This window comes from Acanthochromis polyacanthus, chromosome 1 (assembly GCF_021347895.1).
Source record: "Acanthochromis polyacanthus isolate Apoly-LR-REF ecotype Palm Island chromosome 1, KAUST_Apoly_ChrSc, whole genome shotgun sequence".
Classification (NCBI taxonomy): domain Eukaryota; kingdom Metazoa; phylum Chordata; class Actinopteri; family Pomacentridae; genus Acanthochromis; species Acanthochromis polyacanthus.
In genome coordinates this window covers 32,294,390-32,321,288 of record NC_067113.1, presented here as the reverse complement: position 1 = coordinate 32,321,288, position 26,899 = coordinate 32,294,390, and the positions used below count along the sequence as shown (strand labels likewise).

General features: G+C 39.5%; 1 protein-coding gene and 1 long non-coding RNA gene across 4 annotated transcripts in view; one reads left to right on the top strand and one right to left on the bottom strand.

The window, feature by feature from the left end:
• slc4a11 (solute carrier family 4 member 11) overlaps positions 1-26,899 on the top strand; it is a 173,151-nt gene that overhangs the window by 7,952 nt on the left and 138,300 nt on the right. The window lies entirely within an intron of this gene.
• On the bottom strand, positions 1,501-11,479 carry LOC127535466 (uncharacterized). The gene is made up of 2 exons (XR_007944331.1): positions 11,282-11,479; positions 1,501-3,792 (listed from the first exon to the last, which is right to left on the bottom strand). It is a non-coding gene; the product is annotated as an uncharacterized LOC127535466 (long non-coding RNA).

The following is a 26,899-nucleotide window of genomic DNA, read 5'->3' as shown; positions in this document are numbered from 1 at the left end:
TTTAGGGAATTATTTTAATTAATCTTCCTGAAGGTTTTGCAAATTTTCATAAATTTGGGGAATTTTTTTTTTTTTTGCTGAATTTTTGGATTTTTTTTCCAGACAAGCAAACAATATCTTTTGGAGGATGTGAAACACGACCTCAGCTCCGTGTCGGAAGCTTCTGGTGTGCAATAAGATGATCTAATTGAGACGTGAGACGACGCTAATCTGACGTTTTGTCGTGTTCCTGCTGCTATCTTTCCGTTTGTGTTGGGCTTCTGCAGGCAGGTTTTGCTTTTGTCGTCGCGTGTTCACATCATTGTTGCGTTTTATCTCGGTTTGGATCGCTCGGTTCAGTGAATTAGCCAGAAGCTCAGATCCAGTTAGCTTATCTGAAGACTTCCTTATCTGCGTTTTCCCACAGATTGAGCTCAGCGTGATAAGATTTATCGCCACTCTGGTTCCGTCACTCAAACACAGCAGGACGAGTTCATCCGACTGATTATTAGTCTTAAATAATAATAACCTGTAAAATTAGAAGGGTCAGGGTCTGTTTTCTCTATAGTGTCGGCGGTGTGTTCATGGACGCCTGGGAATTCCGTTCACGGCGTTAATTGTTGGTTAAGTGTCATTCATTAGCTGCTGTCTGGAGGGAGTTGTGCTGCCGGACTCGTTAATCAGTCCGATCGGTCTGTGGACGCCGGCTTCCCTTCAGCTCCCTCAGCTGCCTGCAGGATTATTAACAACTTAAACACAAATGTCAGCGCTTCAGTCCACCCCAGCTCCACAGAAAGCTGTGGTTAGTTTACAGCAGAATGTCCATTTCTTGTTTTATTTCTCATTTCTGATTCATAAAATGGAAGAAAAATCAAACAAATGACTGCACAGAGCAAGATATGGGAATGCAAAGTTAACATTTTGTGTTTTTATTCACAGAAATGTGCTAGAAATCAGAATTAAATCAGTTTAAAGTGACGTGAGATGAGAAAACAGGCAGTGCTAGAAAATTATATGTGAGAGCTTTAATGTCCAGTCGTGTTTTCTGATATTTACCTTCAAGAAATGTAAAAATCAATCACATTTCTGCAGCCTCCACTAAAAAAAACAGCCAAAATTAAGCAAAAAAGCAAAAATATCTAAGGTACACATAGGAATGAATGTAGGGCTGCAGCTAATTCTCATTTTAACTGATTATTTTGACAAGAATTTTCCTGAGATAATGGTTTTCTAATGTGTAATGGGTCAAAAAACTGCAAAAAAATGTCGATTCAAGTTTCCAGGAATCATGATATGATCACACACAAACAAAAGCACCTAAATCTCTTGTTTTATTTGTAATTTCCTGCCCTACAGATTTATAAAAATGTTTAAAAATCTAACAAATGATAATGCAGAACAAGATGTCAGAGTGCAAAGTTACACCTCGTGCTTATTTTTCACAGAAATGTTGTAGAAATTGAAATTAAATCAGTTTAAAGTGACACGAAACAAGAAAACAAGCATCAACTCACGCTGAAATGTTGTTTTATCAGCAAGATTTAATTTATTGTCACACCAAAGCAAGACATATACTTCAAGAAATATAAAAGACAATCACATTTCTGCATTTTTGAAGCAAAAATGTCAAATATACGCAACATTTTGGTTGTTTTTTTTTAAGTGTATGCTGCAGAAATGTGACTTACTTTTAAATTTCTTGATGGTACACATTCAAAATGATGCGTATACCTTTTTCATATATTTACCTGAAAGAAATATTTAAAAAATCAATCACATTTCTGCAGTATTCACTTTAAAATCAGCAAAAATTAAGCAAAAAAACCCAAAATATCTAAGTTACATGTAATAATAAAGTGTTGTAAATGTAAATATTTTCAGAATTGTGCTTCTGTGCACTAAAACAAAGGGAAACCTTTGGCGTTGTGCTTGTTTATAGGCTATTATGACGTGATTTTACTGCTCACTAGAGATCAAATTGGGCTGAAATGACCCCTGCTATAGATGAATAAATCCAGAGCATTTGCTGCTCATTTTGTCTGATAACTGAAGAATAAATTCTGAAATAAGTCTCCGTCTCTTTTGGAGAAAATGATCCTTTCCTGCTCCAGAGAGTTTCATTTCATCCTACAGGCTCCTCCTATTAATAGTTTAGCAGGAGTTCATGTCGTTACTGTCAGAGCAGAAAAAGAATCGCCTTTTTTCTATTTGTTAAAAAAAAAATGCCGCTCTTAAAATTCCGCACTCCTCCAGAGAGCATTAAAACGCTGCAATAAAGCGCAGAGGGCACCTTGTTGTGTTTGTGCCGAGGCAGGAAGACGACAAAGACACGGTGAGTGGACAAACACTGGGTGGGATTTCCTCTCCTGCCTCACATTGTCCGTTTTTCAGATGCTGGCCGAGTGCCGCTCGCCGAGGAGAATAACAAAAATGTGTGAAACGGCGACGCACGAATTCAGACTAAACGCAGCCTCCATCACACACACCGACTCTGTTCCAGCAGTGTGGAGGAACGTTAACGTCACGGCTGTTTATACGTATATTTGTCTGATTTTTACACTAAATGTTAAGAATAAAAGAGTTTAAACAGTGGAAGAAAATCTGTATGTGAGAGCTTTAGTGTCTAATAATATTTTCCTATATTTAGATGAAAGAAATATAAAAATCAATGAAGTAACAATTGGAATTACTGGTTGCACTGGATTTAGATGTTCCTCCAAAACATAACAACAGCAATTTATGAGTGAAAGTCAGTGAGGAATTTTATAAAAGCTACTACTACTAGTAAGAAGAAAAGCACTCCTCCAAGGCTGCTCAGTCGTATCATTTTTGAAGGATGAAATCTTGAAAAAATTCGTGGCAAAAATCACGATAACGTAGATGGTGGTCACTTAATATGGATGTACCAACAAAATGACCTTTTGCTGAGCACAGGCGTGTGTTATGCATGTGTACGTTGTGCACAGATATCAAATCACGTGACCTAAATATGTAGCGGGGGGCAGGAAATGATGGGACTCAGAAACAATTGTTCCTTTTATCATTCCTGACGAATAAGTCCTGATAAGTCCACGGTGGTGGATTTGTAGTAGGATCACAATCATGTGATCAACAGGCAGCTGATGTAGTGTTCACTTGTTGTCATGGTTACAGTGACGCCATGCCGCTATCTCGCAATGATTCCGAAATCTTTAACAAATCCATGGATCCAGACTATAAGCCGCATCAATGCCAAAATCTGATCATTTGGTCCTTGTGTCATTTCTGACCTTCCCTGAAAGTTTCATCCAAATCCGTTCGTCTGTTTTGGAGTAATGTTGCACACAGAGAGACAAACAGACAAACAAACCAACACTGATCGTCACATAGCTCCGCCGCATTCGTTTATGGAGTCGTAACGTTCACATTTTTGCTGAGGATGGATTGAGATATGTTCAGTGATGTTTAAGGCATCAGCTATTTATTTTTATTGTAGTTTAGACTCCTAATCATCCATATAAACGGGCTTCGAACAAACCCCGCAGCGCTCTGCTGGTATCTTTCTTTCTCTCTGTCGCCGGGTGTCCGTTGAACTCCAGAGTTAAAAGTGTCTGTGTCAGCATCGCTTCCCCACGAGGGCTTCTGACGATGTAAAGACAACAAACATTTCCTGTGGAGAGCGTGAGGCGAGAGAGGAGCTGAAAGGAGGAAACATGGAGGGAAGCTGGAGGTCAGAGGCCAAACCTGCTGTCTTTTAATCCCACATCGCTCCGGCTCTCCAAACGCTTCAGTGTCGGACCGATTCCAGACCAGACGGGCCTCAGCGAGATGGTTCTGTAACCCCCCAAACCCAGAAACATGGAGAGAGAAAAAACAAGCACCAAAATCACATCATTTAAAAGAGCTAGAATCTGTAAAAACAGAAAAAATCTTCTGGTTATTAACTGTCCAACAGTCTTTGAAGTAATCATCTGTCACCTGCTGTTGTGTCTGGAAAACTAGCCACAATTAGCGATTAATTACGTTATTAGTATTTTAATTAATATAAATGGATTCATTTTTATAATTTTAATTCAGTACATTATTATTTGTAATTAATTACAGCTATTAACTACAATTAATTCTGCACATTTTGTTAAGTAAGTGGCCAAAAATAGACGTTTGCACAAACCAGATTCTGCAAAAATGAAAAATTCTGCTTTTGTTGGAGCAGCGATGAGGCCGTTGGTGAAAATTTCATGGACTTTTTTTTTTTTTTTTTTTTTTACAGTTTTTCCATGCTTTTGTTTTGAAAGGATGTTATTATTTGAAAAATATCCCCCAAATTACACCATTTTCCAGTCATAAAATGTTGAAACAAAACTAATTGGTGAATTTCAAATTTTTTTCTGCGTTTTTTCAGTCACTCACCTTCAAAATCACTTAAAATAAGTGAACCGCACAAAAGAGATTCTCAAAAACAAATCAAAATTCTGCTCTTTTCAGCTCATCTGTGAAACCATCGCTGACTCAAAGGCTGAAAACTAATGGACTTTTATTCATGTCTGTTTGTTTTTATTTCTAACAATTTTTAAATTTGTAAGACATGTTCTCTTCAAAATTCCATAAAATTGAACTATTTTTCAGACACAGAAACTGTAAAAAACAGAAAAAATCCTCAGGTTTTTAACTTTCCAACAGCCTTTGAACTACTCATCTGTCATCTGCTGTTGTGTTGGGAAAAAATAACCAAATCTAAGCTTAAGATTTAGATTTTTTTTAAGGGATGTTCTCTTCAAAATTCCCCAAATGAAAGTATTTATCGGAAAGAGAAACTGTAAAAACAGAAGGAAGTGTCACAAGGTTCTGACAGTCCTTGAACTACTCATCTGTCATGTACTGTTGTGCCAAAAAATAGACCAGATTCTGCAAAAACCTAAAAATTCTGCTCTCCTCTGTGAGTCTTAAAATCTTTGATGACTTAACTGTGATCAACAATCATGGACTAAAAATTTATAGAGTTTTTACAACTATTTTTCGAGGTTTTTGGTTTGAGAGGCATTTTATTTGTAAAAAAAAAATCACCCAAATAACATACTTTTTAGGGATAGCAACTGTCAAAACAGAAAGAATGAGCATATTTTCAACTTTCCCATGGTCTTTGAACTGCTCATATTTTTTGAAAATGTGACCAGATCTGAGCTTCATTTCACCAAAATCACAATATTAAACGTTTCTCATTTAAAAAAAAAAAAAAGAAAAACACCAAAAATAAATCACTGGCACTATACAAATTCTATAAAAAGCAAATAATTATGTGCCTTTTTGTGCAGCGAAAAACCATTTGGTAGCTCGGGTGAGACCGACGGTAACTTAACAAAAATTCAGGGACCTCTCAGTTGAACTGCAGGCAGTGTTTACGCGGAACAGATAGCAGACATGTATGAAAACCAATTAAAATAAAAATATAAGTAGTAAAATACCTACAGTTTGCAGAGTGAACATTTTTTTTCCATTTATTTATAATACCTGTGGGCACTTGGAAAAAATACTGTTGATCCCAGTTTATTTCAACTTTTTAAAAAAAAAATAAATGAAATAAATTAAAATTTTGTTTTTCTTCCTGATGAGGATTTGTGATATTCTAACTGTACCATATTGTGCAGACGACATTTCTTGTGTTTTCTCTAGTTCTTCATGGTTGTGTTGTTTCCACAGAGCTGCAGGACTTTAGATTGCAGTGAAAAATGAGCCAACAGTGGGTAAAAATGTTACAGGAGCAGGAAAACACCCAGAAACTGCTTGGAGCTGAGGGGCTTAAATGATGTGCTCGACTTTCCCCTTGTAGGAAAATCAATATAAGATCATTTTCATGTATTGGTCTCCAAAAACAACCAAACAATGGCATAGAAATGCTATTTTTTTGTGTCGATCTGCAGTGTTTTTGGCCTGTGCAGGTTCCAGCAGAGGGCAGTGTGTCTGTGCCGTTGTCTCACCAGAAAACATCCTTTATCCTGTTGAGCTCGTGGTGATATTGAACATCATTTGCTCAGAAATCCTTAGTCAGTGAGATGATTTCCTCCTCATTTGCATGGAGCGGCTGCACACATCCTCATCCCAGCATCCTCCCAGTGTTCCATGGAAACCAGCAGCCGCATAAAACGCACAAACCGGAGTTACTGGGCGCTTTATTTGCACAATACTGAGAATTGTTGGTCATAAACGCTAATCTGTGGCTGCAAACATCCACATTCTGCTGAAGAAAAGCTCCATCTGCATCAGCATGTGTGCTGTAAGGTCATTTTTTATTGCCTCCTCTTTTTTTCTTTGCTGCTGACTTTGTTTCCCCCTCGAGGATCAATAACCTGAGCACATTTTTATTTGGACAGTGTGAGGAATATTTCAGAGTGTTTGTGGCCAGAGGGTGGCCGGTTGCAATCTGAGAGCCGGTGGGGAAATCCAGAGCGGGAAGATCAATAGGAAACAGTGGCGTGCCCTTGAGCAGGCGGCGGCGTTTGCACTTGGACTGTGAGCGAGAAGAAAAGTGTTCACGCTCAGCCAAACCGTCCTCATTTCGATGGAGAGAGCCTAAACTTCCCCTGTACGCTCGCTGCACCGGACTTGTTGTTTGACGATTATGTCATCCGGGCTTCCAGGACAGCTGACTTTAAGGGATTTGTTGTGTTTCACTTTGCTGGATCGCACGGCTGTTATCGGACACGTGTGAGGCTACTTGCCAAAAAATAAATAGTTTACCAAAGCAAGGAGCAGTAATTTGCAGGAAAATGACCCCACACTTTCTGTGTTAGCCCCCCTGCTAGGTTCGTTTCACAACCTTAGAACTCCGTTTTAGTTTAGCAGCTGCTTCGTTTACACTGCCTGCAGTTCAGCTGAAAAGTCTCAGAATTTTTTGTCGCGTGGTTTCTGGTCGCACCTGAGTTGCAAATTGCAAATTGCTGCATCCTTGAAATTAAACAAAATCTGGTGCAAGTAGTTTATTGTTTGCAAGATTTCTAAAAAATGTGGCACAGAACAGAGTGATTTTGATGAAATAATACGCTTAGATTTGGTTAATTCTCCAAACAAAACAGCATGTCACAGATGAATATCATAAGGATCCCCAGAGAGTTGAAAATACAGTGATTTATTGTGTTTTATTGCATTTTTGGGGGGTTAAAGTAGCCTAGCCGCGCTAGACAACCCACGGCAACGAATTTAATTCTCTTCCAGGGTGGGTCTAGTTACCCTCCATAAGGCTCGAGACTGGATTCTCCTAAAACTGGCCGGACCAATCACCATGAAGTGTAGAGTCAGAAGGCGGGCGTAACGAAGTGACGACAGAGGCGCGACGATTCTGACAGAAACAACCGGCGCACAATAAACAGTTATCTTTCGACTCGGCTTTGGCCACAGCCCTTAAAGATTTGAAGCTAAAATTCAACTTGAAAGATAAACAAAGGACGGCACTGAAGTGTTTCATTGAAAAGAAAGACGTATTTGGACTTATGCCGACGGGATATGGCAAATCCTTAATATACCAGTTGGCTCCGCTGGTTGGGAAGCTAATGGGACTTAGCCACAATCCGCCGGTGTTCTAGGAACTACGTCAGCCTATTCATTGCACTGATTGGTTGTATACCTACCCAATTGCTGCAGAGTGATTTGAAAGACAACCTTTTAGCCCGCCTCCCTCCCTGTCGAGCGGCCCTAGACCCTTGTGCCTTCAGAACATGGGTCTAGCGCGGCTAGGCTAGGGTTAAAGTTCATGCAAAGTTTTGTCAGGAGAATCTATAATAAGGCAATTTAAATATTTTTAAAAAAATAACTGTCAAATGCCTCTTTCAATACGTCCATTCAGCTGATTTCACCCCTTCGACATCGTAAAAGATGCAATGAACAGTAGAAAAATGTTTCAAATGTTCCACTGGAAGCAGAGCTGTTGACATATTTGACTTTTATCAAAAAAATTGCCGCTCCATTGACTTGGATATTGCACTTGTTCATGTTGTAATTTTGATAATATTTTAATGAGGTGCTAGCCGTAGTTTCAAGGTTGTTAAATTACTATCGTCTTCCATTATACGTTATCATCTGACCAACCTACCGACTAGACAATAAAACGGAAGACGAAGCCTCTATATGCCATCATACAGCCACGTGTGAGTCGGTGTCGTGCTTAGGAGGTCACAGCTTATCATTAATCACTATTTTTTGTTGTTGTTCCTCTTCTTGTTTGAGGCTGACAGATTAATCTGACTCAGGTTACGGTTTGTCTGTGTGTCAGGCTGGTTTGTGTTCAGTCGCAGCTAAACACAGGGTTGGAAATTACCAACAACGATTCTGTTTTTGACCAGATTGTTGAGCCGCTCTGTGAGTTTGTGCTGCATTTATTCTGCTGAAGCAGCCACAAGGACAACGGAAGGTCAAAAAGGAGTCACTGGCACCAAAACCTCCAAAACATAAAAACACAAAACGTGCTGCAAATCATCAGCCGCCCACAGTGTGACGAGGACAGCTTATTATGATACTGAAATCGGATATTCGCACAGTAGTATTTTCTCTAAATGGTTCTTTCTTTCTTTCTTTCAAGTTTATTTGTAAAAGGACAGCGTGCAGTTACATTAAAAAGATGGTTGCACCAGATTTAGCTTCAAGCTAATTTCCATCTGTAGTCCTTGGTCAATAAAAAACATTCATTATTTAAAACAACGCATATAAAACGCATTACCTTAATGCAAAACAAGATCAAAATCAAAATCAATCATTAAAATATTTACAAATATGTATGCAACGTTGTTGGTTTATAGAACAATTATCAAATGCAAAAGTATAACAAGGAAGACTGTATTCAAACTAATTACAATATATTTAAAGTGCATTTAAATGACAAAAACAGAGTGCAAAAGTACAAAGTTAAAGTGCAGAGTTGTATGCGAAACAATAGTGAAATGTTCTCCAAGGTAATGCTTTGTTCTCCAAGGTTTTGAATTAAGCTAAATAGCCGCAGAAATAATGTACCTTCACGCCTACGTAATTCCTTCCTGGTGGCCTGATAACAGCCCGAGACATTAATGGTGGTGAAACTGAGTAGGAACCTAAAGACTGCATGATAAGTACCTGATAAGTGGTGCCAAAGATCCCTTCTTCTGTAGATGGCTTCCTTACCTCCTCTTTCAAACCATCTCTGTCCAGAATATGAGCATTGCTGTCCTCAAAGGAGTGACCCTTCTCCTTTAGGATGCAGGTTTTTGGTGACTTTTGTCCTAAGGAGTTGGCTCTCTTATCTTGTGCTCATGAAGTAGTTGTTTAGTCTCCTCTGTGCACTCCTGGCTGCATTAGACAGCAGATTTAGCATCTAAAAGCATCTCGTGTTTGAGTCTTTTATGCTGAGGATGAATCAGTTCATATCTCAGACTGTCGCTTGGTCTAAAATGCAGCAGTTTCTTTGGAGAAAATCCTAAGTTTCTCAGATTTCTCAGAATATGAACTTTGCTGAGCGTCCCTTATCCTTCAGATGTAGGTTTTTTGTTGGGTCTTGTGCTGCAGCCTACTGACGCGCTCAGCTACAACTTCAACATCATGCAGGCTGTCCAGAACCTGCCAGGCATGCAACCAATGCAGAAGGAACCCGTTCAGAATCTGCAGAATATCCAAAATTGACGTAGTGTTTGTTTGCACTACCGTTCAAAAGTTTGGGGACATTTAGAAAAAGTTTTTTTGTTAATGAAGGTAACATTAAATTAATCAGAAATACCGTCTAGACACTGTTAATGTGGTAAATAACTATTCTAGCTGGAAACGTCTGATTTTTAATGGAATATCTCCATAGGGGTACAGAGGAACATTTCCAGCAACCATCACTCCTGTGTTCTAATGCTACATTGTGTTAGCTAATGGTGTTGAAAGGCTCATTGATGATTAGAAAACCCTTGTACAGTTATGTTAGCACATGGATAAAAGTGGGAGTTTTCATGGCTGAGATGAAATTGCCTGGGTGACCCCAAACTTTCTACCTCTGGCTGCACTGGACTGCATATTCCACATTGATCAACTTGTGTTTCGGTGGTTTTATCATATCTCAGACTGACATGCACTGGTATATTTGCAGAATGACCGTAGTTTCTCAGATGCACTAATGTCTCTGAAGTGTGAAAAGCATCTTAAAAGGAGGTTAAACGTCTTCAAAATCCCAAAATAAAGTCCTACTTGGCGCGTTTAGAATTGCACCGACATGAGGTAATTATAAACCGAGCTTGTGATCATCTTGACACCTATCGTGTTATTATTTATAACGCTGTGTTGTTCAAATTAATATTTAAATTTGTTTAATTTTTCATTGATTTTAATTATTTAAAAAGCACACAGAGCGTAACACTCTGCCGATCAGAGTCCCTCCTATGGATTAGTGTGTGATTTCTGTCAGCAGACGGCTGTCATTTTCAGCCATCTTTAGATGAAGGGATTCGCCGTAAGAACGAACGTTGAATCGCACGTGCGGTTCCACTCGATGCGTTCACCTGTGTCATCTCGCTTACATTTCCCCGAGCCGTTTTTTTTCCCTCTTTTTCTTTTTTGTGTGTGCCTGAGACGACATAATCAAGTTGTTCTTTCTTTAAATCAAATCTGTAGCTAGTTTGTGACCTGAAATATGCCCTCATCCCCTCGGCAATACTTACAGCTCCGCACTGCTGCACGACACACAAACACACAAACACGCAGCCGTATCCGTAGAGGGGGGATTGCGGGAGGCTATATTCTGATAGCTCCTGCAGTGATGTGTACGAGGCGGCACTGCAACAAGAACCAGCTGCTACCCTCATCCTCCTCGTCTTCATCCTCCTCCTCCTCCTCCTCCTCCTGCCTGTTTCCTTCATCTTCTCTTCTCCCCCTTTTATTCCCGAGTGTTATTATGATTATCACTGCGCGTCTCTCTCTTCCTGTGCCAGAGTACAGCATAAATAACAACAACAAAGACAACACTGAAAGGAGGAAAAAAAAAAAGGGAAAGATTCAGCAGACCTCCCCTAACACACAACGCACACGTGCAGCGAAAAGCTGACAGCCACGGCAGCTTATAGACACACAAAACAGACGCCTACACGTAGACGGAAAGACAAAACGGACGCCTACACGTGCAGACACAGGAGTTAAAATGCACACATGCATGCAGTAGCAACACAAACACACACAGCGCTGCTAATGAAGGTTGTTCCCAGTCAAAGCCAGGGAGCAGGATTTCCCTTCCTGATTGATGACTCACTGAGGCAATAGCTGTCGCGGTTTGAGCATCATTACTCGCCATGCAGTATTACCGTTATTACTAAGCTAGCGCCGACGCAGCTACCTCGGGAGCCCGGTAACGGGGTCGCCAGGCTTTGAAAAGTGTTGGCGCCGGTGCAGAGGCGTGTTGGCATCCTAATGAGTCGTTCACCACATCCTGACATCTGGCACAAGGACAAAAAGGACGCCACATCACGCCGCCGCTGCCGCCACAGCACAATCCCAGACTGCAAATCAGTTACATCGCTTAATTTCCGCAGGCCGGCACCCAACATGGCGGCGCTCTGCATAGTTGATTAACTAGCGGAGGGAACAGGACTGACAATTAGTTCATGTTTTTCTATTTAAAATGCTTCTTTCAACTATTTACTTTCAGTTTGCAAATGTTTTGTTAAATTACAGATAGCACCTCGTAAAATGACAAAAATAAAAGTGTTGATCTACATGTTAACCCTAAAGAAAACAAACTGAAACTATAAATAATGCCCACGTGAAAAATGTGTAGTCTTACAAAAAGTAATTTTTTTTTTACGATGTTTTATTTTAAATTCCGCATATTTTTACTGCAAAAAAAATCTTGTTTTACAGAAAGAGAAATAATAGATATTAAGATCATCTTTTAGCTGTTTTGAAATGACTGATAATATCTTTTTTGAAGTGCTATGTATGGTCAACCATGTTATATGGATGTGAAACCTGGACCATTACACATTACATCATGAAAAGAATTATTGCCTTTGAGATGTGGAAGTATAGAAGAATGCTGAAAATATCCTGGACAGATTAAAATCACAAATGAAGAAGTCTTAAACAACATAAAAAGAATAAGAGCACACAATTAGAGCACATAAACTCAGGTACTTTGGTCATCTCATAAGAAAAAGTAACATATCAAGAATATTATTAGAGGGACGAATAGATGGAAGGAGGCAAAGAGGACGACCAAGAGCAATGTGGACAGACAATATAAAGAAGTGGACAGAAATGCAGTACAGTGAAGCAGTAAGAACAGCCGAAGATAGAAGTACGTGGAGAACTACCATATCCTCCAACCCTGTAAAGGACGGAACATGAAGAAGAGAGAGAACAGAGATAATATCTAGTAAAATCAAAGAAGAAAATATTAATTCACATGACAATCAAATAATGTTCACGTCAAAAATGGCAGTTTGTTCCTTTACAGTGACTGACTACAACATTACACAACAACAAAAATATCTTTTTCTTACTTTTTTAAACAAACATTTGTCAATGTTTAAAAATATTTATGTATATTAAGGATTTTTAAATGTTTTTAAACTCTTATTTTTAAAAAAGAGAAGAAAGTATTAATTTACACGCTAACCCTTAAAAATAGACCCAAACTGTAAACAATGTTCATATCAAAAATTATCATTTGATCATAAAATGATCTATTTTTTACTGTAATAAAATGAGCAAAAAAAATCAGATATTAGTCGCTTGAAATAAATATTATGTATCTTGAGAATTTAAACAGAAAAAATATATTTTTTAAAATTGTTAATTCACAGATTATCCCTCTTTTCTTAGTAAAATAACAGAAAAAAGGATTTAAGTACATGTACACCCAACAAAAATGTACTTTTTTAAAAAAAACAGCTTGTTATTTTACAACCCTTCACTGAGAAATTATACTTTTTTTTGTTAAGCTTTTGTTAAATTATAGATACCTAGCAAAATCAGAGAGAAAACTACAAATTTACACCTCAAAAAAATTATTTTCACAGGCTCACACATAATCGGACAGTTGATCAATAAGCAGTTGTATCGTCAAGTCTGGCTGTTTTTCCTGATTGTCTAATGATTTAATATGAAGGTAGAAGAACAGGAGTTGATTTTAAGAGTGGATTTGGTTCAAAAATGTGTTGAAGCAAGTAAAAGAAGTAACCATTACCCTAAAAACAGATCGACCGGAGAGAAGCTTTAGAAGGCAACATCAACAAGACTGCACAGAAGTAAATGCAGCAGGTTGAGGGTTTACCTTTAGATGTTTTGCTAGAAAACATCTTTGAAAACTTCCCCAACTGTGGAGCGAGGTTCTGTGAGCCAGATGAAACCAAGGTCAACTTGAAGCAGGACGGTGGGAAGAGAAGCTGAAGATCCAAAGCATCAAAACATGGCGGCTGCGGCGTGATGGAACGTGTTTCTGCCAAAGGAAGTGGGTCACTGGCGCTTATTGATGATGCGACTGCTGACAGAAGATGGAGGAAGAATTCTCCAGAGTCGCACTTTCTGCTCGCGTTCAGCCGCAGAAACCGGTCGGACGGCGTGGCGGAAACCGCAAAGGTGACCTGAGAGCTTCTGAAAGCAAAGAAAGGGATTTTTAGTCGAGTCAACTGAGCGTGTTTTTCTTTCACTTGGAGACCAAACTGAGGGCAGGACGAGCCATGGACAGGCAGCAGCAGCAAAATCCTGGCAGAGCTTCTAAAGGGCAGCATTTGGTGGCTTCCAAGGGTTCCAGACTTCAGATGTTCATCGTCTGCAGAGCCATAGCATCCAAGTAGTGAAAATAATCTTCACATTTAGAATTACGAGGGACTATGTGCTGTAATTCCTCAACAGTTAATGCAGTATTTTTATGAAACCTCTTAAATTAAAGCTGAAACTCTGCACTTTGGTCACATCTTAATGGATTCATTTCAGATTCATTATTCTGGTAGTACAGACGAAAAACTGCTAAAATTGTCCAAACGCTCATTGACCTGACTGTATAGCCATGCATGCTTTTTCAAAATAAAAGTGAATCATTAACCCTGTAAAACCCAAATATTGAAAAAAATTAGCAAAAATAATATATATATAATTTTCAAAATAATTAAATTTATTTATTAAATATTATAAATTTGATTAAAAGAACAATAACAAAATAATAAAAAATATCTATATATAATCCGAAACCCAAATAAAATGAGCATTTATCATTAAAATGAGCATAAGTAATGTGTATATACATATATGAGTAAATAATATATAAATAAAATAATAATTAATAAATTTTAAATTTATATTAATAACATTAATTTAAAAAGAACTGATGTATTTTTGCAACAATGGGTTGACATTAAATTGAGAGGACAAATTGCAGATTTCTGTGCAAAAATGTAAAGATTTGACAACTTACTCGCGAAAAACGGCTAAAATAAAAAGTTTAAAAATTAAATAAAGAAAATAATGCAAAAATATTCTATAATAGAGCGACAAATACTCTACAATTAACAACTGAAACTAAATTTCATTGAATTTTAGTTATTCAAATTAATTTTTAAGCATAAAATGTCATTTTTTAAGCGTTCGAAGCTCTCAAATGTGCTGCTTTTACATTATTATAGCTATTATTAGTTGCACTAATAAACTATTCAGCATTGTTCGCTCAATATTTGCTCTTCTGCTCACATTAAAAGCTTCTCTGTGAAATACACAGCATGTTGACACACTGTGCAGCTTTTATTTGCACTGCTAAACCTTGAGACTGTCAGCTCCGGCTCCGGTGTTTAGAAAAGGTGGACACGGCAGCTCCCTCAATTCATTTTAGTAATTCTTCCACTGACGTTAGAGGACATCAGGATGTCTTTGTCAGAAATGCTGCAAATGTTTTGTTTTTTTTGCATTTATTACCATAGTAACAACAAGAGCCTGGAAAAATCAGCTCATGAGGCAGTTTTTGTTCATTGTTTGGTGCATTTTCCTTGTTTTGTAGTAAATATAAGTTTCTTGAATGCAGTTTTTATGTGCAACAACCCCCATCAGACTTGTGAGTGTTAGAGGCGATCACGTATACTCTATTTTCCGTTTGCTTTCTTCTTCTTCTTTTATTTTGAAACAGCAGGACGCCGTAGATAGACACACATGGCCGGTACAGACGGTAGTGTCAGGATTCAATCCCAGGGCGGCAGGACGACACATGTGGTTACGAGGTTGGGGGTCCTAACTGCTAAACTCTGTCTGTGCACCTTATTGCTTTTTAGTGGTTAAGGCGGTTCTCCAGCGGTGATTCATCACTCGCTAACGTACCAAGCTGCGAGTCCACTGGAGGCCGTTCCCACCTCCAGCCTCGTAGCGCCGATGACTCTCCGCAGAGCAGCCGCAGGGTGATTCCAGACGCCTCCCCGCTCACCTGCTATCATCTGAAACTGAACATTTTTATCTTTTTCTTACACACAGAGACCTCCCACTCCAGGTATGTGGTGGAAGTATCTTTTGATGCCAATTAGCTGGCGAAGGCGAGACACCTTTTTTTTTTTGTTGCTGGACGTGAGGCTCTGAGCAGAAACAAGAAGCAGACTTTACTCGGAGCCCTCGGCTGGAGTCTAAAGCATGACTGGGTTTCATTGTAGAAGGGGAGGGAAGCTGACAGCAGCCAGTAATTGACCATAAATATATATATATATATATAAGAGACACTGAGACAAAATGAGTGCAAGCTTCTGTGCAAAAATATTAATATTTAACTCGTATAAATTGAACAATTTCAGTGCCCGAAGAGGAGGATTAAGGCATCCCAACCACCCTAAAAAATGGAAAATTATTAGTGGCAAAATGATAACAAAAAAGCAGTCAGACAGTGCAGTACTCCGCCAAAGCTGCTCAGTAATGTCATTTTCGACGGATGAAATTTTGAAAAGTTTTGCGGCAGAAATCACAGCTACATAGAATGTGTCCATTTAATATAGCTGTACCCACAAACAAAATGACCTTGCCTTCGCACTGGTGTGTTATGCATGTGTACGTTATGTACGGATACCGAATTGTGTGACCTAAATATAAAGTGGGCGACGGGAATTGATGGGACTCAGAAACACCCCTACAATTTAATCAATTGTTCCTTGTATGATTTCCGACAGATAAGTCCTGATAAGTCCGCAGCAGTTAATTTGTAGTAGGATCGCAATCATGTGATCATCACCAGGCAGCCGAGTTTACTTGTTGTCATGGTTACAGCAACGCCGTGCCTCTGTCTGGTGATGATACAGAAATCTTTAACAAATCCATGGATCCAGACTATAAGCTGCATCGCTGCCAAAATCTAATCACTTGGTCCTTGTGTCATTTCTGACCTTACCTGAAAATTTCATCCAAATCTGTTTTTAGTAATGTTGCTAACAGACAGACGGACAGACAAAGAGACAGACAAATCAATGCCGATCGTCCTTGTGTCATTTCTGACTTTCCCTGAAAATTTCATTCATAATCCATTAGTCCATTTTTGAGTAATGTTGCGCACAGACAGACAAATGTGATTACAATCATCACATAACTCCACTGTTCCTTGGTAACATTTGACAATAATACATAGTACATGTATCTTTTAAACCAGGTTTGGTAATTGGGGTATCTTTTACTCAACATTTTTGTTGATCAGATGGTCAGAAATGCCAGAAAAAATGCATAGATTTCCATCAAATAACTGCCTTTGTTGCCTTGAATGTAAGTATTTTCCCACCAAAGGCCCGTTCTGCACTTAAGTCTCTACAAAACTGCTTCCAATAATAACTAAACAGCATTCTGAAATCTGACGTAATGTATGTATTTTCTGTCGGAGTGCCTTTTTTTTGGCAATACATCACAAATGGGTTCTTATCAGCATATTTATATATCTGTGAGGGTCCACTAAAGACCACAAGATGTAAATTTCATCATCTTCCCAAGTCCATGTGGGCATCGACTATTCAAGAGCAACAGTGGACATGTTCAAAAACAGTGTGTATACGTAGATACTATCTCCCGTATATGTATGAAAATAAGTCCTCCAAGTGGACTCTCATGGATAGAAAAGTAGATTAAGAGCAACATCTCCATGTTCATTGTGTCTGTAGCAGTCTGTGTGCATCCACAGGGCAGTATGATCACAGCTTTACCCTGCCTAACCTTGCTGCTTCCTTTGCATCTCACCTCCACCCCAGCTTCTCCTTTTAATGCTGTACCTGACTTAATCAATGTCAGGTTGTTGTTATTGATGCCTGCTCTCCTCGGTACCGGAGGGCCTCTGCTGCTGCTGCTCTCCCTGCCTGAGGCTTTCCACATATGCACATGGAAGTTCAGGGAGGTCCCAGAGCAGAGCCACGCCATTAAATATAACTGCTGCAAATGGAAATAGAAAAATATTCCTTCAACTAAAGTGGTCCTGACTGAACTGCAATAATTGCAGAGTCAGAAAGAGTGAATGCAAACCATACTCTGCACTGCATCCTAACATAATAATTTAGCATAGGCAACCTGGCCTGTGAACTCTCTAATAGCAGAAGAATAAAAGCGCTATCATTTGCAGCGCTGTGTGGCAAAGCTTTCCTCTGAAGCTTGGCAGGCTGCTGCTATTTTGGAATGTAGTGAACTGCACGTAGTGAAGTATTGGCATTTTATTAACTCTGACTAACACAGCTTTAGGCAATCACCATTACACAAACAAAGCAGATATCAGTTCAAAACGCAGCTGAACTCCATAACAACGTGGCACCGCGGCATTCCTGAGCCCTATAAATTAGATCAACTGGCACCTGCCAGCATTTTACACCCTTAAAGCTAGCACTGAGGTAAACACAGCAATGCTAAGTTATATTTTATGTAAGGCACCTTTGAAAAGCCTGTTAACACTATAGTGAAGCGGGTCTCTTCAGGGATTTTAATTTGAAGTCAAGTGAAGGAAATCAAAAATAGAGACCAGCTTTTATTTCATGCTCTTTGTTTAGATATATTGTAAACATACATTTTTTGTGAGCAGTACAGGCACAGTGCCTGTAAAAAGTCTTTGGAAGTTCTCTGGAAGTTTTGGCCTTTAATTGCTTTTAATTATTGAATCATTGGCTGGATATAACTTCGCCCTGAAGACCGAAGAACACTCCAAGCAACTCTGTGAAAAGGTTAATGTAAGGCATGAGTCAGGGGATGGGCCAAGGAAATGCCTCATTAAGTAATGGAAGGAATATGAAACATAAGTAAATCTGCTAAGAACAGACCATCCTCAAACTGATTAACAAGAAAGAGACTAGTGAGGGAGGCCACCAAGACACCCATGACTCCTCTGAAGGAGTTACAAGCTTCAGCTGCTGAGATGGGAAAGACTGTTCATACAACAACTGTTACCTGTTCTGCCTACCCGGTAGTGGCTGCATCATGATTTGAAGCACGGTGGTGGCAGTATCCTGATATGAAGCATGGTGGTGGCAGTATCCTGATATGAAGCATGGTGGTGGTAGCATCATGATTTGAAGCATGGTGGTGGCAGTATCATGGCGTGAAGCATGGTGGTGGCTGCACCATTGTGTGAAGCATGGTGGTGGCAGCATCATGATGTAAAGCACGGTAGTGGCTGCACCATTGTGTGAAGCATGGTGGTGGCAGTATCATTATGTGTGGAGGTTTCTCAGCAGCAGGTCCTGGAAAGCTTGTAAAGGTAGAGGGTAAAATAAATGCAGCAAAGTCTAGAGAAATCCTGGATGTGGTCTGAAGAGAACTAAGACTTGGGGGACGATCTGTTTTCCAACAAGAAAATGAGCCGAAACATGAAGTCAGTGCTACACAGAATTTGATTTGAAGACAACAAGGTGAATGTTCAGAGCTGAATTCAACTGGGAATTTGTGGCTGGACTTAGAAAGAACTGTTTACTTATTATCCCTGTGCAACCTGATAAAGTTTGAACAGTTTTGAAGAATTTGGTAAAACTACAGTGTCCAGATGTTCAGGCTGACTGACACCTATCCACACATGACCAATTCTACAACAACCAAAAGTGCATCTACTAAATACTTGTAGATACACATTTGGTTGAAGGAGCTGAGTACTTTAGCAGTCACTTATTTTACATTTTATGCTTTCAATAATTTGACCTTACTTTGCACAAATCTGTTTTCGCTTTGACATGAAAGAGTCTTTTTTTGTAAATCCTCACCAACAAGCCAGATTTTATTGGCCATGATTCATTGTTGAAAAGGAAGAAAAGAGGAAAACTTCAAAGGTGGGGTGAGTACTTTTTATAGATACTGTAACAACAGTTTAGTTTTGAGCATTTTATAGCCTAGAGAGCACTTACTGCGATTTCCCTCAATACTAGGATGTTTTTAAAGCACTGAACATCAACAAACAGAACTTGAGTTTTAAAGATGTGCTTCTCCGCACTGAAAGTAGTAGTGAAAGAAAAATTGGGACACAGATTGAGATGTTCAGGGTCGTGCCTTTTTTCCCGAAGCAAGTAGACAGTAAGGCTTCGGCGTCAAGGACAGTTGAACACAACATATGGCTGTGGCATGTTATATGATCCCACTTATGCTGTCCTGCTCTCTGTCACACAGACTGGTTGCATTTGTCGGTTTCCCACAACCCAGGACTCAAGGGTTTTTGTCAGAATTTAAAAGAATAGCCTTGAATGAAGCAGTGAATGTCTGTCCTTTTTCAAACATGGTAGCACTTTTGTTCTTTGCTAGCTACCTTGTTCTGGTGTCTGTTTGTTGGCTAGGATTGCAAATTTAACTAGAGTAAAAAAGGATAGTTCAATATCTCTGTTTACATGATTCTGTTTATTCCCTTCTCATGATGTTTTGACACCAATTGCCAAAATTGATTCCCCGCCTCTGACTCTCGTCTGTTTCCCCATGGTCCAAGCTAGAACAGTGTGAGTGAGAAATGACAAAGAAGAGAAACATTCAAACAAATAAATGTATGTCTATCACAGTCAATAAATCTACACTTATAAATAGGCATCTGATATTTGTGTTTATGACATAATGTAGGGGTGAACACTTGATAGAAATCATAATCTCCAAAACAGTCCCTTTAACGTCCTTTTATTGGACCATTTTTATTTTTTTTTGGACCTATGAACAATCTAAATAACATGTTGCAGCCAAACTGTAATGACCAAGGTGTATGATGATATATGTTTTAACACTTGGGACACGTTTTAAAAAGCTATGCATTCTAATTGGGGAAAAAAAGAAAGCCAAAGTCCTTAGGGTCAGTTCCACTGATATATAAGCATGGCTGATATTCATGGTCAAGATTAGCTTATGGCATAATGTAGGGCTGAACAATTACTTGAAATTTAGCTAAATAGCAGGAACTGCAATTTTTTGGGGAATAAACATATGTCACAACATATGAATTAAAGTAAGCCTTGTCAGGTTAAAGAGATGCCCCGTAAATCATATTCTCTGGATTTAAAGGAAAATTTGTACAGATTGCACCAACAATCTAGCCTAGCCGCGCTAGACAACCCACGGCAACGAATTTAATTCTCTTCCAGGGTGGGTCTAGTTACCCTCCATAAGGCTCGAGGCTGGATTCTCCTAAAACTGGCCGGACCAATCACCATGAAGTGTAGAGTCAGAAGACGGGCGTAACGAAGTGACGACAGAGGCGTGACGATTCTGACAGAAACAACCGGCGCACAATAAACAGTTATCTTTCGACTCGGCTTTGGCCACAGCCCTTAAAGATTTGAAGCTAAAATTCAACTTGAAAGATAAACAAAGGACGGCACTGAAGTGTTTCATTGAGAAGAAAGACGTATTTGGACTTATGCCGACGGGATATGGCAAATCCTTAATATACCAGTTGGCTCCGCTGGTTGGGAAGCTAATGGGACTTAGCCACAATCCGCCGGCGCTCTAGGAACTCCGTCAGCCTATTCGTTGCGCTGATTGGTTGTATACCTACCCAATTGCTGCAGAGTGATTTGCAAGACAATCTTTTAGCCCACCTCCCTCCCTGTCGAGCTTCCCTAGACCCTTGTGCCTTCAGAAACATGGGGCTAGTGCGGCTAGGCTACCAACAATCCCCTCATCCTCATCTTCAAAGAATTCAAGGGCTCTTTTTACGACCAATTTTATTTATTTTGCATATTAATAATCTTCAGCAGATGTTAACATCTGAATGTTCACTGACGATACTGTTTTTTTATCTATGAACAATCTAAAGGGCATGTTGCTTTCACACTGAAGACTGCATTAATCTTGACATTTTTTGATAGTAAAGCTTCTAAACCTGTCACACATTTTAAAAATGTCTAGTCATTCCAACAGACCAAAAAACTGTCTTTCAAAAAAAGCGTCAAAGAAGTCAGTCGGGGTCATCAGCAATGTTAAATTTGAAGTGAATAATTTTAGAAGCATCAGGCACCAGTTGTCTCCGTCTGCTGCAAAGCTCTTTGTATATCCTGTGCTTTTCCCTCATCTGTCTTACTGCATTAAAGCCTGGTCACCGGCTGGCATGACGACACCCAAGCCTTTATATTCGCTCTACAAACAAATCCTTAAAAGGCCAACAGGTCATCATCGCTGCAATATTCTAAAAAAAAAAAAACCCACACACAATTGCTTCATTTCTGACAGTTTTCTCTGATGATATTTAAAATTATTCACAATCTTTCTCAGCTTCTGGTTCGTGTGCTTTCTCAGTTAAGGCAGTGGAGAAGTGGAATTCCATCCCCACAAGCATTAGAGACTCAGCGATTAAAGCCAGCCTCGAGGTTTGGCTGATCTTAGCGCGAAATTGTCACCACCAATAATTGTCTTTTCATTTATTAATTATCTCACACCGATGCACTTCTAGGTTCCTGTGTTGGTTTATGTGACGTACTTATTGTTCCATGGCTGTTTTTTTTTGTGTTCCTGCTCAGGGACAACAGATGAAAATTAGTAAGCACCAGTGCAGTTACTTTTAATTGTGCGCTGGCCCTACAAAAATAAAACGATAAACGGCAAAATCATTTTATTTTAATTATTTCAGTGGCGTTGCGAAATTATTGTGACTCCTGAATGGAATACCTTTTTTGCATATCATTCAGCCTAACATTACTGCATTTGGTTGACCTGCAAATACAAAAAAAAATGCACTAATAAATGCTATATATATGTTAAAGTTAACTGAGAGACACTTATCCTTTAGCTGTCAAATGCATGTCTTGGAGATAAGTGGCTATAATCAGCACTTGTACGATAATCTATCGATGTATAAACAATATCAGGGTGTGAAAATGGAATCTGGTCGCGATGAATTTGAGGACAATTTGGCCTTACTAAGTTCTTATAGTGAGATTGTGGTCATTTTTTGGTTCACTGTCATTGTTTTTAGACAGGCTGTTGTAAGTATGGGAACATTTAGCAGCTAAAGAGCTACACTTAGCCTTTGGGAATTGGTGGAGACCAAAAATGGAGCGAAAACAGACGGAATATTCAGCTGGTGACCAAAAATGAAACTTTAAATGTACAACAATGGTACCGCTGGATGGATATGCAGGCAACTCTTGTCTGAGCAGCTTAAATAGGTAAAGATATATAGATTTTGTATTTCTTAGTGGTTTCTGACGAAGTAGTACGACAACAAAATCTGCTATTTGCAGGTTTCATAACTAAATCTAATACGGTGTGTGTGTTTCTGAAATTGTTGAAAGATTTTATTTTTAACATATTATTAGGAGTCACAATAAAAAACTTCAACACACTCAAAGCTGTAATCAGGAACATTTTGTACATTTAAAAACTCTGCAAAATCAGATTGTATGTTGTCTGTATTTTCCTATTCACAGACAAATGTGTCCAAAATGAATCCTTCACTATCAGTATTTCTACTCGTGATAGGATCTGTGCAATACCATTGATATGTGCAATATTATTTCATCATCCGGAAGAATTTGGACTACTGATGCACAATATTAAAATTTACCGATGTCGATATTCAAATTTTGTGCACACTGAAAAACTAGAACAAGTAAGCACTGTAAGAACGTGAAAACTATTCAAAACAAGCCCATACAAAATTAAACCGCGCAGTCTGCTTCACTATGTAGCAAAAGTAGAACATGTTTCGACACATTTAACGTCAAGTCCAGGACCATTTAGGTAAAAACATCTGTGAGATAGCAGTGATATGAAATGCAAAGGAAATATGTCCTGACTATATTTTGACAAAGATGTGCAAATTTTGTGCTACGGTCTGCTACATAGGCCGGATATTCCCAAGCAATTACAAATGTCCCAAACACTGAAACAGTTATACTCCCCCACCCCCACCCCACCCTACTGCAAGGTTAACTCTTTAAGCTTCAGTCAATTCCAGCCGTTTTCAGTACAAAAAATCGCTAATATTCTATTTTTAAATAAAAAAAAATTACGAAAAATACGGGGAATATTGGACGCGCATCGCGAGGTGCATTTCCTTGAAAACGACCGATTCGGGGATTTTATACCGACTTCAGGACATGTTTTGGATAAAATAGTTTACTGGCTTGTGTCATCTGGATGTAAAAGGTTGGATTATGGCCGTTTTTTTGTGGAATCTTTTTTTTTTGTGTGTAATAATAAACCCGGAAATGTGAGTCGCGCTGTGTGCGTTGAAGCCGTGTATAGAGAACGGATGGATGAATATTTGTTTTTGTCGGACAAATGTGTTTTTCTCACCCGCTGTGGTAATCACATCTGAAAGTGGTTTATACCGGCGGATTCATGAGAATCTAAGCTTTCCATCGGCGTAAAGTGTTTGTATAATCGTGTTTGCAGCCGTCGGACATTCTTGAAATTCCTATGCAAATTAGTAGGTGTACCGCCGGCGGTACACTGAAGCTTAAAGGGGTTAAACTGTCCAAATTTTGGGCAATCTAAAGTAATACTTGTTGGTATATTTGTATTTTATATTTTGCATTATGCCCTTTGCAACTGCAACTATGCAAATTTCCCTACTGTGGAATTGATAAAGGCTTATTGCATTGTATTGCAGAGCAACCAGTACAGCTCCCTTTTTTGAGAATTCACACTCTACTGCACACAAATTCAATTTTTCTATTTTATTTATGAGTTGTGAGTAACTTGCAAACTAATTTTCAGCATCCAAAAAGAAACTAAGAATATAGTAATGATGGATTCCGGTTGCTGCATCGCCTCGGTCATTTTAGATTTTCACTGGAATTACGAGAAGCTTAGTCTAACTAACCTGACTGGACTCTGTGCTCCCAAGACAAACAAGCAGAGATCATGTATAGCTTTCAGAGAGCCGGTAGGACAGGTCTGACACGACCTCTGACCTCCGTCACGCAGCGCCTGCCGTAACATCCGAACAGGTTCAACACCGAAACCAAGAACCAGGAGTGAAACCTCTAAAAAAAGGAATTCGAGGGTAGATGCAGATTTCTCTTTATTTTTCCATTTACAGTATTTTTTTCCACTTCCGCACCGTTGAATCGACACTCAAAACCTCCTCGGGTGCACCTCGGAGCCGCCATGTTAATGAGATTTAACTTTTCTGACAAAGACGGAGGCGAAGGTGAATCCGGCCGGCGGGCTTCGTGGCAGCCCTTCCGGCTCGCGTACGACGGGTTTGTTTTTATGCAGCTTGTCACCTCTGCTGCTCTTATTGACATTCACCGAGACTCGGGCTGCATCGTGGCCGAGCGGTTTGATGCCTTTACACCTGAGCTGCAGGAGTGTGCGGGGTGAGAACACTCGAATCGTCCTCCGGGGAAGAAGCGCCCAGCTCACCGAGTGACGCATTTGGCCTCGCAGTGCCAAGCAGTTCTTATGCAAAGCAGAGCCACTGGCCATACCACACACAGTGATGTTATATTTGCAGGCTTATGCAAATGACTGACCTTTCACAGAGCATTTACATCAGGGTGAGAAATTAACTTTTTGATCCAATAGCCTCTGTGTCTTGTGGATTTATAAACTGAACCAAACTGGTCAGGACCACCTCGCAGAAAGCAGTATAAATCTGACACCACACAAGGCAGCGCTTTTGCGATTTTAAATTTTATCGACTCATTAAACAGTGGAAGTAATTGGAAAGTTTGAGTTTAAAAATGCACATTTTAAAACTTCACTGGCCATTTTTTTAATAAATACTAAGCACACTTCCCTTCCTCTAGTGGTTTTTTTCTTTTCTGGGGGAATTTCTTTCCCCCCAAAATTGCCTATTTGTGAGGATTTCTGGTCTAAAATAACTATAGAGGGAGTCCTTGGTTTACGGCATCCTCGACGTACAGCGTTTCATTGTTATGTCAGAACTTGTTGCAGACGGGTCCTCGGTTTACGACGTCCCCGACTTATGGCACTTTGTCGTTGCAGTTTGTGTTCTTTAGTGCAAAAACAATAATGAACTGATTGTGTATTTTTTGCATCGCGTGAGTTCACAATAACTAAAATTAAAGCAGGATGAGGCAGCAGCTTCCAGCAGCTTGTGTTTTTGGCCGGAGATGAGCTTTTACCTGACATCATGCGACACCGGAGGTTTTCTGGCAGCTGGATGCAGAAGTGTCAACACCGACATCGTGGTCCCACTTCCTGCCAGTTTAGGCGGCCATGATGGATCTGTCTTTCCCATATTTTAACATGTTTGACTCCAGTAGAAAAAAACATACAAAGCTGCTAAAACAAGGTTCTGATAGTGGTTCGCTCTTGAATTATTTCCTATCTGCTTTCCAGCTCCCGGATCCGACATCAGCCAGATCTCTGGCATCGTGTTCGTCTCACATCAAGGCAAAATTATGTATGAGTCAGTTGTGATGGTGGCGAACACGCTGAGGTTATCTTTTGGCAATTTATTCAGCGGCTGACAGTATAGAAGCCCGCAGGAAAGATGCAGCGAGAGGCACATGGGCTTAACATGCAATCGTGACTTTCATTACAGCCATATGTTCTTCTGGTCCTTCTAAAGTCCCGGTATGTTAATTATTCATTTGCTGCTCGTGTTTTTTAAATTGATCAACTGTTAGAGTCGAAAATCGTGGGGAAAAAAATCACAATATTCCAGATTTGAGTGCAGGTTTTCAAATAGTTTGACTGCGCAGTGGTTAAAAATCTAAATGTATTCGAAAAATAGCGAAAGTCTCATGAAACTGAAATAAGATCAGAGCGAGATTACTGACGTGGTAGCGGCTTTTAAATCACTAAGTATGTGTAAATTGTGTATTATCTTTAACCCTCTGAACTGCAAGCAGTTTTGGGGTGTATTTTTTTGTACTTTTACTCACTGTAAGCTTGGGCTGGACCCGAATATTCATTCGCTACGGCGGTATCCGGATATTAATTTTGGTTGCGAATATTCGCCTCCCCCGGTCAGACATTACCGGGCGGAACGAATATGTGGCATTACTGTCTGCCCTCCACCTTCGGCCCACATCGGCTCATATCTGCTCATCCCGTAGTGTGATCATATAAACATATACACATATATCTATGTGATCACTTCTTCCTCCCCCCAGGCGAAAATATTCGGAGCTCGTCTCTTCCCTTCGCCTTCGGCCCACTTCGGCTCATCACGGCTCATCCATTCCTGTTTGTTACCACCACCTGAATGGCCGGGTGGCTGCCGACTCTGACGTCACGCGTTATCAGGCGGAACGAATATTCGGATATTCGTCTTTAATAGGGCCTGAATATTCGGAGGCCAGAAACCACTATTCGGTCCAGCCCTACTGCAAGCTCATTTTTTTACTATAATTTAAAATTTGCACCTTTATGAAAACAAAACAACCCCGACTAAAAGTAGCAAGAACTCAGAAATGTCTCCTGTGCAGCATTACACACTTATAATGCCACAAATCATTAAAAATAATAATAATTTAATGATAAATGAAAAAATGGAACCAAAATATACATCCAGGCTCCCGCAGGTGTTTTTGGTGCTTGTCGAAAAGATTGTGGCTCCATCTTTAATAGATACTTCACCACTTAAGTTTAG